Here is a 14170-nt window from a genome sequence, read left to right as displayed (position 1 = left end):
TCAAATGCAAATTGTGGAGCTTGATTTGATTCAGGTTTTAAAATATCAATTGAAAAGATGACTTTGAAGCAACTGGGGAATTTTGTACATGAAAGTGGCCATGGATAACACATAAAAAAATAAGCATGGCTGTGTTCCAATAAAACTTTATAAGGGTGGGCTTTGAAATTATACAGAGGAACTTCCTTCTTCACTTCCCTCTTGAATATTCAGTATCTAATAAGGAAATAGTCTATTAGGAAGTGCCCAATTATGTTGAGGTTATGTCTTCCTGCATCTCTAGCTTTTTATTTGAAACTAGAGGCCCAGTGCATGAAATTCATGCATGGGGGTGTGTGTTCCTCAGCCCAGCCTGCACCCTCTCCAATCTGGGACCCCTTGAGGAATGTCCGACTGCCCATTTAGGCCAGATCCCAGTGGGCATCATGGGATCTGGCCTAAACGGGCAGTCGGACATCCCTCTCACAATCCAGGACTGCTGGCTCCCAACCACTCACCTGCCTGCCTGCCTGATTGCCCCTAACTGCTTCTGCCTGCTAGCCTGATCACCCCCTAACCACTCCCCTGCCAGCCTGATTGACACCTAACTGCTCCTCTGCCGGCCTGATTGCCTCTAACTGCCCTCCCCTGCCAGCCTGGTCACCCCTAACTGTCCTCCCCTGCAGGTCTGGTTGCCCCTAACTGCTCTCCCCTGCTGGCCTGGTTGCCCCCAACTGCCCTACTCTGCAGGCCTGTTCCTCCCCAACTGCCCTCCCCTGCAGGCCTGATTGCCCCCAACTGCCCTCCCTTGCAGGCCTGGTCCCTCCCAACTCCCCTCCCCTGCTGGCCTGATTGCTCACAACTGCCCTCCCATGCCGGCCATCTTTGACCACATGGTGGCGGCCATCTTGTGTGTTGGAGTGATGGTTAATTTGCATATTACCTCTTTATTATATAGGATGTTCCTGGAGTGGTCTGTTCTGAAGTTCATGTCCAAGTACTATGGTCACAGCAATAGGTGGAGGTCATTCTGGTATGTCCAGTAATATTTTCTTTTATAAAAAATACAGAAGTATAAAATAATTGTTAAGAGCATAGTTTTGAGGGTCATAGCAGCCTAGGTTTAAATCCCTTCCCTTCTACTTACTCTCTCAAACTCAGTTTCAGTAACTGTAAAATGGGTTGATAGTTGTAACTAACTAAAGTTGTTAAGAGAATTAAATAAAATAAGAAATGCTGAGAAAGCAGTAAGCATTCAATGGATGTTATCTTTTATTACTCTTAATACCATTCTTGGCAAGGTTCATATTACTGCATTTAATTTTATCAATAATTTCCGAATGTATCACTATTCTCAGAGGTTCTGCCAAATGCAAGGTGCTCTCCAATGTACAGTAGAAAGTAGACACAGAAAAACAGGCTCTGTTTTCAAGGCCTAGGTGGAGTGGCAAAGAATTCACATGGATGGGAATCGGGAACCCAACTAATATATAAGCATTGTGTGCTAAGTTGGAAACAGGAAATGGGCTGAGATAGTCAGGGCAGGCTGCCTGTACGGGGTGAGCCGTGGTGTACACCTTTGATGTAGAGTTGGGAGTTTGGTACAAAATAGATAGAATTGTATATTAAGTGTAGGGGAAAGAGAATCTCAAAGAAATGGATTAATGTACATGTTATACTTTTCTTAACAACAACTCTGGTGTTGAATACCAACAGAACACATGGTAGGTACTCAGCATAATCTGTGGAATGAATGACTTCTTGAAGAAAGATAATATCCTTAGACTATAGCTTTTATTTATCAGAGCTCTATAATTTATTCAGCAAAAACACTTTCCTCAATAAATTATTAAATCCAGGTATAGTCAAAAGCTAATATTAAATGCCCATGTTAGAAAAAATTGAATAATCAAGTTGGTATTTTCAAGATGGATTACAATGAGACTCAAACCAAAATTCATCTACATAAAGGTCCTGGTTCCATAAGAAGGCTTTGCATATTGGCTCTATTCACTCTTTTAATTCTAAATCATTTTTGAAATGAACCAGGGCATAAGTAATTAAAATATTTCATGCAACAAAGCTTTTTTGGGTAACTAATATGTCAAATACTCTGTTAAGATCTGGTGATTTTAAAAAAGATAAGAAATAATTCCCATAAAATTTTTCATTATTTTAACACATTTTAAATTTCTTTGGTGGTAATTGACGCTTCCCATTGGCCACATCTACCAAAACTATCCTTCTACCCACATCGGAGCGTTTCAGTGTCTTTCTCTGACTGTGTGGCATCGGTCACTCAGAGGAGGCTGTGGACTTTGGGGTTCTTAGTTTTTAGGCTCTGTTGGTCATCAGAGAGTCTATGTGACTCAGCTTCCATCGTCCAGCTACCTGAGCTCCCTCCATTAATAAAGTCCAGAGGTTTGTTTATACCTAGCACTCTAGACTAGCCCATGTATCCCAGTCAGAGTTGCAGTGTTTACAAGGAGGACTGAGGTAAATCCAAGGAGAGAGGGAGGGAGTCGCAGGCCTGCTGTTCCCCTTCTCATTATCTCAGTGATTTTATCTAATGTTCATCTTATGAGTCAAAGTTGAGCACCTTTGCTATGTTTAAGGTGTATTTGCATGTCCTCCTCTGGACTGTCTGTTCATATTCATTGCTAAAAGGAATGTTGGACACTTTTTCTTAGATGCTCTTTATGTCTTAGGATTATTAATCTTTTGGTATGAATGCAAATGTTTGTTTCCCCATTTTGTAATTTATATTTTTACATTGCTTATGGTGCTTATTTTAAGAGGTCAGATTCACCAGTCTCTTTCTTTTTTTGCATCTGGATTTTGAATTATATTTAGGAAAGCTTTCTGCACATTCCAGTTACAGAGGGATTCAGCAATGTTTTTTTTTCTAATACTTGTATTATTTCATTTTATTCTTTGCATCTAAAAATCTTTGACTACTTGGAAATAATTGTGTACAGTGTGAGGATTATACCCAATTTTATCTTTTTTCATATAGCAGTCCAGTTATTCAAACATTGATTATTAAAATGTCCATCTTTACCCAATTGAGTTGCAATTCAGAATGTATTGCATACTAAATTTATATATATTATTATATCAATCTCTAGATTTCCTTTTTGATCCATTGTTCTTTATGTCCATTCATGCACCAATAGCATCATTTTAATTCGAGAGGCTTTAAATGTGTATTACTAGTTGATAGAGTTAGCTTTTCTCCACTCCACCTATAACTTCCTTTTTAGGGTTTCCCTGACTTTTTTGCCTTTTTGTTCTGCCAAATAAACTTTATAACAAATGCTTTTGTATTTTTACTGGGATAATATTGAATGTATATATTAACTTACTGAGGACTGACATTTCTATGATTATCGCATCCTCTTATAAAGCTGTGTCTTTCCTTTTGTTGATGTTAATTTTTTTGTGTCCCTCAGGAGTATCTTATAGTTTTCATTATAGCTCTTGAACATTTCTCATAATGTTTACACCTAGGTATTTTGTCCATTCATTCATTTGTTTTCCCTTCTCTTCCATATATCTTATATATATACTAGAGGCCTAGTGCACAATTTTCGTGCATGGGGAGGGGGGTCCCCTCAGCCCAGCCTGCACCCTCTCCAATCTGGGATCCCTCTCACAATCCTGGACAGCTGGCTCCTAATAGCTCACCTGCCTGCCTGCCTTGTTGCCCCTAACTGCCCGCTCCTCTGCCGGCCTGGTAACCCCTAACTGTCTCACACTGCTGGCCAGGTCGCCCCCAACTGCCTCCTCCCTGCGGCCTTGTTATTCTTAACTGCCCCCCTCCACTGGCCTGGTCACCCCTTACTGCCCCTCCTGCTGGCCTGGTCACCCCCAACTGCCCCCATTGCTAGTCTGGTTGCCCCGCACAGCCCCCCTGCCTGGTCACCCCACACAGCCTGCTGTTCAGTCATTTGGTCATCCCTCACTAACCCCCCCACCAGCCTGGTCACCCTACGCAGCCTGCTGTTCAGTCGTTTGGTCATCCCTCACTAACCCTCCTGCTGGCCTGGTCACCCCATGCAGCCTGCTTGTTCAGTCGTTTAGTCATCCCTCACTAACCCCGTGCTGGCCTGATGGTAGGCAGCCATCTTGTGAGGGCATGAGGGTTAATTTGCATATTACCTCTTTATTATATAGGATACTAGTGGCCTGATGCATGAAATTTGTACAAGGTGCTCAGCCCTCGCAGCTCGGCCCTCACAGCCTGGCTTCCTCACAGCCCCACGGCCCTGCAGCCCTGTGGCCCCACCCACTGGTCATCCCAGAAAGTCATTCCGCAGTCCTGTCTAATTAGCATATTAGCTCTTTATTATATAGGATATGTATACTACAGGCCCGGTGCATGAAATTTGTGCATGGGTAGGGTCCCTAGGCCTGGCCAGTGATCAGGGCTCATCAGGGCTTTTCTTCCCCTGCCTGCCGGCTGCCGGCCAGGGCCTTCATTTGTTCTGCATTGCCCCCCTGGTGGTCACTGCATGTCATAGTGAGCAGTCAAACTCCTGAGGGGACAATTTGCATATTAGTCTTTTATTATATAGGATGTAAAGGCTATTGGTTTTAGTGTTGACCTTATATCTCCTACTTTATTAGCTTTTCTTGTTGTAGTAATTTTCCACCAATTTATTGACATTTTCCAGATACATAAATATGTGATGTGAAAATAAGGATAGCTTTGCTTCTTCTAATTCCTATATCTCTAACTATAGGCCCGGTGCACAAAATTCATGCACTTGTTGGGGTGGGGGGTGGTCCCTCAGCCCGGATTGTGAGAGGGCACAGGCCAAGCTGAGGAACCCCATCAGTGCATGATTGGGGCCAGGGAGGGATGCGGGAGGTTGGCCAGTGGGGGAGGAACCATGGGAGAGCTCCAGGGCATGTCTGGCCCATCTTGCTCAGTCCCAATTGGCTGGACCACAGCAGCAAGCTAACCTACCAATCAGAACATCTGCCCCCTGGTGGCCAGTGCACGTCATAGTCATTGGTCGACCAGTCAACTGTCTGCCCCCTGGTGGCCAGTGCACATTATAGTGAGCGGTTGAGCAGCCTTAGCATATCATTAACATATTATGCTTTGATTGGTTGAATGGCTGATGGGATAACCAAACACTTAGCATATTAGGCTTTTATTATATAGGACTAGAGGCCCGGTGCATGAAATTTGTGCACAGTGGGGGGTCCCTCAGCCCGGCCTGCACCCTCTCCAGTCTGGGATCCCTGCGGTATTGGGCCTAAACCATCAGTCGGACATCCCCCTCGCAATCCGGGACCGCTGGCTCCTAACTGCTCACCTGCCTGCCTGCCTGATCACCCCTAACCGCCTCTGCCTGCTGGCCTGATCACCCCCAAATGCCCTCTCCTGCTGGTCTGGTTTCCCCTAATTGCTCTCCCTTGCCGGCCTGATTGCCCCTAACTGCCTATGCCTCAGCCCCCACCACTGTGGCTTTGTCTGGAAGGATGTCTGGATGGATGTCTGGAAGACGTCCAGTCTAATTAGCATATTACCCTTTTATTAGTACTAGAGCCTGGTGCACAAAATTCATGCATGGAGGGGGGTTCCCTCAGCCCAGCATACACACTCTCCAATTGGGGACTCCTTAGGGGATGTCCGACTGCCGGTTTAGAACTGATTCCTGTGGGATTGGCCTAAACCGGCAGTCAGACATCCCTCTCACAACCTGGGACTGCTGGCTCCTAACTGCTCACCTGCTTGCCTGCCTGATTGCCCCTAACTGCCTCTACCTGCCAGCCTGATCACCCCTAACTGCCCTCCCCTGCTGGCCTGATCTCGCCCCCAACTGTCCTCCTCTGCTGGCCAATTTGGTTCTGTTTGGTCAGTTTCTATGCCAGTCAGTGTCTCTGGGCCTATCAACGGGGCCTGATCAGAAAGACAGGGCTAATCAGCATCCCCGGTGGAGGCCTGGAGAGAAATGGAGGCATGGCTGCTGGCAAGACTGGGAGAGAAAGAGAGAGGCAAGTGCTGATCAAAAGCTGCCACAGAGGCAACGGATCAGTCCCTGCTTCTCTCTTCAGGCCTCTCTCTGGCCCTGATTTGAAGCCCCCTCAGCAGTCAGTGCTGGGGCACCTCGCCTGCAGCGGAAGCAGTGGCAACCCAGCGCTGACTGCAGGACTGACTTTCGGTTGGTTGAACCTCGGTCGTTACTGGTCGTTATGACCCAGGGTTTTTATATATTAGGATAGATTACTTCCTATTGTAGCATAGTTCCTTAAACTATAAGAGGAAACAGTGATTTTAACTATCTCATGATTTTCTTGTGTGTAAATAATATAAAATATGTAAAATGATTAGTGCAGTGCCTGAAATGTAAAAAACAAACAAAACCACAATCAATATTATTTTTATTGTACAATTAGTTATTTGATTATATGTGTGTGTACACACACACACACACACACACACACACACACACATATATATTTATTTGTTTGATAGAACATTCTAGAGTTAAGTAATTCTTTTTAATATCAAGATTTGTGCATCCGCAACTAGGAATTATGTTGGTTAAAATCATTTTCTAAAGCCTGGCTGGTGTGACTCAGTTGGTTGAGCATTGTCCCATGTAGCAGGAGGTCACTGCTTCAATTCTTGGTCAGGGCACATACCCAGCAGGCAGAAAGCAGCCAATCCATGTTTCTATCTCTCCCTCTCCTTCCCTCTCTCTGAAATCAATAAAAACATATTTTTAAGAAAATCACTTTCTAAAGAAATTAGTGTTTGCAAAACTTTAGTTGTGTCACCTTCACCGTTTTTGCCATATCGTGTATATTATTTTTCTTTAAATGGAAAAGTCTCTTTTATCTTTAAATATGTATGTAAATATATTTACAAATACTTATATATGATGTCTTTTTATATGTCTTTATACATATTATACTTATTACATAATTACATAAGTATGTATGTGTCACTGGCTTAAATGAAGAAACAGTATTTTTCTGACACATTAACCAAAGAACTTATATGCATGTATATATAGCTCATGGACACAGATATTAGTGTGCAGAAGGCCTGGGGTGTGGTGGGGGCTGCAAGGAGGGAGCAAAAGGGGAGTCATGGGGGGGTATCTGTAATACTGTTAACAATAAAAATAAATTAAAAATTAAAATAAGGGCATTACTATTTCTAAGCAAAGTTTAATATCTGAGTTTATATCACACCCAGCATTTGGGAGACATGGGTGAGTCTACAGTTAAGGCAGAAGTGCTCTCTTCACCATGTCAGGTCCTCGCCGAACTTATCTGTAAAGACCTCTTGAGTAGATTTCATAATAATGCTTAGTTACAACTTGAATATAAACTCTATAAAGGTGGGACCTTTGATCTTATCCACTGCTCCAGAAATATGTGTGCAACTAATGGACGAATTGAGCGTTTTGCTCTCTTCCTTCACGCCACGCTCTGGGTGCAGTGGGAATTGTCACACAAGATTTGCTACTGTGGTTTATGGTTAGTGTGCATTCTGTGGAAGAAATGGCAGAATTGGGGACTCTGTGTCACTTGTAGAAAATTCATTAAAAAGTAAAGAATCCTGTTCCTCAGGATAGTTGGTTATGATTCCCATTTCCCCTTGCTTCTGGGAGTTTCCCTGTAGATTATTTTTGAGTCCTAAGGTTTTAGACTTCCGCTGAGGGTAGGCTGATGCTGTCACAATATAATTATTAGAAATGTGGGAATGTGGGGTAAAATCCAGCTCACGTATGTTTGGTTTTAGTTAGAGCTGGAAGCTCATGTAAGCAGCGATAACGCAGTCCCCAATGCTAAGAGTTGCCTGTAATTAGAAAGGCCCACTTTTAAAATTGATGATTAAATTTTCGTAACTGGTGCTTAATGGGCTTCTTTTAGGTACTCTTATCATCAGGAATGTGTAGGCAGCCTGTTTATGCCTTTCAAAGGGAGAGTCGCAAAAATTGCCCCTTAAAAAAATAAGGTCACTTTATAAAGCATGATTGTCTCATGTTCCACTTTGTTAAATGACATAGTTTGTAAGTTTTCAAAGTGCCATCTGCATTCTATAATTAGAGCAGTATATTTTTCTTCCAAACATTTGACAAATTAAGGATCCCAAGGTTTCAAGCATAACTTTTCACAGCATGTGCATAATGCTGGAAGCTTCTGTATATATCAATTCAAGACGAGGATAGGCCATTAGCAGGGAAAACAAGATTAAAAGAAAAAAAAAGAACATGGCTTGGGGTTAAAAATATGTGAGTTAAAGTCATGGCTCAGCCATTCGCAAGCTGGGGGAATTCTCTGAACTCCTCTGGACCTGTCTCTTGCCTGAAAAACTGGGATGATAGGGGAGGTAGGAGAGAGGTCTGAATGAGAGGAGCACTCTGTTCAACAAATATTGTCCCGAGTCTCCATCACATGTCAGGTCCTTCCTAAGTGTAGTATGTGAAACTAAAAAATAGGATGAACCCCTGCCTTTAGGGAGTTTGTACTCTTTTGCAAGACAGGAAAAGAGATGATTACATTATCATATATGTAGAGAGTGTCAAAATTAGTGTGGGTGAGTGACCAAAATGTCATTCATTCATCAAGTATTGACTCAGGACTTCTTACATGCCAAAGACTAAAGACAATGGATTTTCACCATCAAAGAAAACAAAAACGGTCCCTACTTTCATGGATACATACAATTTCATGCCTGCCATGAGTGGTATGAGGGCTATGAGGAGGAAGAGTGGAGGTAAGAAGTAGAGAATGAGATCGGGTAGGAGCCCCATGACTATTTTAGATGTGTTGGTTGGAGATGGCTTCTGTGATAAGGCAATGCTTAAGCCAGCACCTGCAGGCAGGTGGAAGTGTGACTTATAAGCCCTGAGGTCATAGTGTACTTGCAGACTAGCAAGAAATGAGAATGGAGCACAAATAATGTAAAGGTTTGTAGGTCATGGGAAAGATTTCAGATTTTAGTCTGTGTGTATTGGGGATGACTAGGTGATTTTAGGCAAAGAATGGCATATTCTGATTTATGTATTTTAAAAAGATCATCTGGCTGCTGTATGAGGCAAGGGTGTCAGCAGAGAGAGAAGGTGAGAAAGTTGGACAGACAGCAAGATACAATGATGCCCAAAGGAGAGGGTATTTTTACACCAGGATGTAATGCAATGGCTAAGGAGAAACAATAAGAACTTGGAGAATGCTGAGCCATCCCTTCCCGATGGAAATTGGGGCAGGGAAGACAGTGTGACTCCCCTTCAGTGGTCCACAGAAAGCAGTGAGCTCGGAGGAGCCTGGGAGCTCGGTGGATACCAAGGACTGAGAACACGATGAAGAGGAGGTAAGTTGAGGAACTAATCTGACACCCATGGATGTGGTTTCCCAAGGCTGTGGAAGTCGGAGGTGGAGGAACGCAGAACAGTATGTGGAGGAGAAACGTTTGCAGGAGGAGAGCTGGCTAGGGAGCTTCCACTTTCCAGTACTGACATGTACATTTGGGAAGAAACAGTGAGGGCCAGGTTCCCACACAGCCGATCACATTCTCACAGGATGCTGAGGGAGGGAGCTGGCAAAGGTCACTTCTGGGTGAATGCTAGTGGAAAATGACTTATTTACAATTGTCCTACTATATATAAAAATCCTTCAATGTGACAATCCCCCTTCTAGAAATTTATTGCCTCAAATAGCTAAGAATATGTGTAAGCAGTTAACTATAAACATACATAATGCAGCATTAATAATAATAATTTAAATTTTAGGAGTCTCAGTGTCCAGTAGTATATACTGATAGATATAGTGTGTCCTCACAATAGAGTATTACATATGCATGCATTTGCAAGGATGTTGCATAAGCATAGTTAATAATATGGGAAGTATTTCTGATACATTATTAATGAACAAAGCAAGTTAAAAACAATAATTTCATATTATTCCATTTATGTGTGAGGGTCTTCATTATCTGAACCTTGTGGTTCAGGAAAGAGTAAAAGTTATCTATAATAATAAAAGCATAATATGCTAATTAGACCAGGCAGTTGAACACCTACTTTATGTCCTTCCAGACATCCGGACAACCTTCCAGACAAAGCCAGAGCTGTGAGGGCTGAGCCCCTTGCAAGAATTTCGTACATTGGTCCTCTAGTTATAATATAAAAGTATTAATTAATAAACTATTTTAAAAGTTACAATATCAACGTATTGAGTAATAGACTACTTTAAATTAATAAAGAGTAGTTCTTGCTTAAATACCCCTCCCTGCTCAACACCAATATCCATCTTGGCAGTTGATTTGGGGATGTTATAAATATCTAAAAATGATCAGAAAAGGGACCCAATCTGTTTGTTAGTCACAGCAGGAATAAAAGAGAATTCTTCTATTCTCCACCTTTAGCCCCAGAACAAGAGTCTCTGCTCACTCTGTGTCTCATGATGTGTATGGTTTTGATGGAGACATTAATAAAGGTCCCTCCTGGACCTGGCTTGTCTGCAGGCTTCCTATTGTTCCAGAATCAGAAGCTTCAAGAAAGGAGGGACAGGGCTTCTGGTGAGGGCAGACCAAGGTGGACATGATGGCAGCGTTGCATTGTGATAAGGGTGCAGTCTGGGGAATCGGCTGCCCTTACAGTGAGCTGCGAGCAACCCTGCTTCCTCTCTGGGGGAGGTGTTACTTCATCCCTCAAAGTTCCTGGCTGCTATAAACAGAGTCCTGAACAGTGACCAAAGAGCTGTGAAGGCATTGCATTCTTGGAACACCCAGCAGAATTATGCAGGAAAGCTCAGGGCCCATGGCAACTGCCTGCCACCCCTCCCCCACCAGGCATCCCCTTCCCTACAGCTTCCCTGGTGGAAACAGAGCCACTGCCTCAGGAAAGTGGTCCCAGATGTACCCCTCACACTGTTTTAGAAAAAGGCTAAGCGCTGCCTAAGAAAGCAGAGAACTGGCGTAGAAGTTTTGAGTGCTTTTGGCTGCAAGGAAGGGAACATTCACTCTCCAGGGCCTTGAAGGAGGGTTTCATTCCCACATAGAATAAAGGGGGGTTTTCTGCCAAGGGCCCAGGCAGCACTCCTGCAGGTCCCTGAACTCTCCACTCATAGTGACCAGAGGGGCCTGCCTCTTCTGAGCAGGACATTCTTACCCCAAATTCCCAAAGCGAACGGAGTGGTGCAGAGCATTCCTTCTCCAATGCCTTCCTTTGGGGGAGCACTCACTTTCTCAGGGGCCACCAGGGGATTTTTGTTTAGATCTTATTGGCCAACGCTGGGTCACATGACCGCTCCTAGATTGACATCTGCTTCTCTCTGTCCAAAAGGACCTGTGCCAGATGTTTAAATAAAACCGAGGTCCTGTGACGGAGGAAGGGGGGTTGATGGCCTCTGGACGCTGCTTCCCTGGCTGCTTTCTGGCATTCAGACCAGGGCACCGGACAAGCAGGATGGGCAGGATCCCATCACCACCCAAGCAAGTAGTGGCTTTGGCGTAGTGTTAGGGGCAGAAATAGAATATTGGGGACCAGCTACAGTTATAAGAAATATTAATCCTGCTCTGTTAACCATGATGGTTCTGTTCTGATTAGAGAAAGCACATTCTAACCTGGCTGGGAGTTGTACTCCCTGGGACATGGGAGCTCACATCGGAATGCAGCCCATCCTCCTGTCCTGAGAACTGTGTCATTATGGAAAGATTTACAACCTCGTGGCACCTAGAGGCACCTGCTCTTTACAGCCCCAGCCCCTATTACCTGTATTCTGGTCCCAGGGCGCCCGGAGGCTCCTGCTCTCTGTTACTTCCCCCCCAGCCCACATGACTTGTAACCTGTAATGCTTATCCCATGCCTACCTTCCCATACCTGTAATCCCTACTTTCCCATATAATCTTTGTCCTTCTGCCCAATATAAGCAGCTGGCTTATGGTGGGGGCCAGAGCAGATTTGCATGGATGACCTGCTGCTCTCCCATACTGTGCATTATCGGAATAAATGCTCATATATGATTCAGCCCTGTCTCTGCTTATTTGGCTGAAGTAGTGACAGGCAGCCCGGACCCCTGGGTTGTCTGGTTAATGTAGGTCCTTTCCCAGGGGTGACAATGAGCCTGGTTTGGTGAAGAATACAGAGCCTGCCAATTAATTTGGCAAAGAACTCGACTTCCGTGAACTTTAAATAAAGAGCACAAGAGAGGGCGAAGGGGAATTACTCTGTAATCTGAGTCGAGCCTTGTGTGTTCCCAGCCACTGAGCTCAGAGCCAAGAGAAGGTCTTCATGGCATATGCTGCCAACCGCCAGGCGGAGGGAGTGGGGAGCTGTTCTCGGGCCTGGAACCTGTCACAAAAATGCCAACGGGGCACAACGAATGCCCCGGTTCTCAGTGGGCAGCACAGCCCACGACTCAGCACCGTCTGTTTGCTCGCGGGTTTAGTCAGCGTTCTTTTCCTCCTTTTAATAATATTCACCACATTGACAGTAATTTGCAGGTTTTTAAGTTCTGCATATGCTCCCACAGAAATAATCTTTTTTTTTTTTTTTTTGCTTCCCTGAGACCTTGTTCAAGAAACACCTGAGGCAAGCAAAAACTTAATTAATTAAAAAAATTTGACTGTTGTGCATAATCAGAAAGCTTATTTGGAAATTTCTCCCAGCTTTTGCCCATCAAGTACACCTATTGGAGTGACAACAACAACATGAGGACATTTAAGGTATGAATTAGATTCATAATCATAGAATATTTTCCATTGAGAATTGTTTTCTACGATTAGGTCTGTAATATATTTTTTTAAAGATTAAAAAATAACTTCTTTTTTTTCTGTACTTGACAAACAGCACATTTATCACACACAAATTCTATTGTAATTTACTAGTGGTCTCAAGTGTACCTAGAGCTATGAATGTGTTTTATATGGATTATATGGATAGCTATATGTGTATCTATATATAGGAAATCTTAAAGAGCCATCAGGGATGGACCCTAAAGGCAACTTGTTAAAATGTTGACCCCAATAATAATGTATTTTCAGCCACAGACTTACCATTGTAGATCTGGTGGAATCTGGTTGTTCAAAGTGTGGCTCTGAAGCCAGTCTCCGGGGTACAATTCTCACCCTGTCATCTGACCTGGGGAAAGTTACCTTATTTCTCTGAGCTTCAGCTTCCTCATTTATTGACTGAGTTAATAACAAATACAAGAGTAATATTAATAGCAGTGATAATGATAATGATGGCAATAGTAGTTAATAGTTACTGAGTGAGAAGGACTGTTCTAAGTACTCATGTGTTCACTCACTTACTGTTATTAATATTGATAATCAGAGTGTTTTGTGAAGATAAGATACAATGCTATATCCCAAACACAGTGCTTCGTATTTTGTAAGTATTTTAAAACAAGTAGTAGCCAAGATCATGTTAATTGAATGCATGAACTGGGAAAGTCAAAATGGAACAGACCAATTATGTGTCTAGACCCTGCCAAGGAGCCCCAGGCTGCGCTAGTTATTGAATTTCAGAGGCATTGCCAAGGTGTTCCGGGCACAGGATTTTCAAAGTACATGCTACCCTGCCAGAATTCACAAAACGCATCGACAACAAAGATCCTTTGTCTTTTCAACTAGAGCCTGAAAGATTTCCACATGTTTGCATGTAGATTTGGGTGTCTCTAGCTAGAACCTCAAGAGCTTAATTAAATATTTGCACATAGACTTTTTCCCCCTGGAATGTTTGCAGAGGACAGTTATGCCACCTGCTGCGACTTCAGATCAGCTCGCCACTTGGTTGGCATCCTTCCTTTTCCGGGTCTGGCACACGGTGCCACAGAGCAACAGCCAAGGACATGGCACTCGCCACAGGAAAGGTTCCGACGGGCTTTCTGTGCCTCTGGTTCAGCAGAGGCGTTAAGCCCTCCCCTGCTGACTTTTTAATAATGAACCCAGAAAACCGGCGACCGCCATTCATTCATTCATTCATTCACTCTGTCCATTTCCAAGAGCACGCAGGGTGGTCTATGAAGAAAGTGAACCAGACCACAAACATTCTTAAATGTTTAAAATCTTCAGCACTTTCTCATGCATTCTGGAGAAAAAGCTTGTCCCCTTTAGTCCACAAGACCTGGCATGATCCCCATCTCGCCTGGCTCTGTCTTCATTTAGTATCACACTCTGGGTCTGTCTGCTTCGGCCACACTGTCGTTGAACGAGTCAAACTCA

Source organism: Eptesicus fuscus, chromosome 12 (genome assembly GCF_027574615.1).
Source record: "Eptesicus fuscus isolate TK198812 chromosome 12, DD_ASM_mEF_20220401, whole genome shotgun sequence".
NCBI classification, from domain to species: Eukaryota; Metazoa; Chordata; class Mammalia; order Chiroptera; family Vespertilionidae; genus Eptesicus; species Eptesicus fuscus.
Note: the sequence above shows the minus strand (reverse complement) of the source record.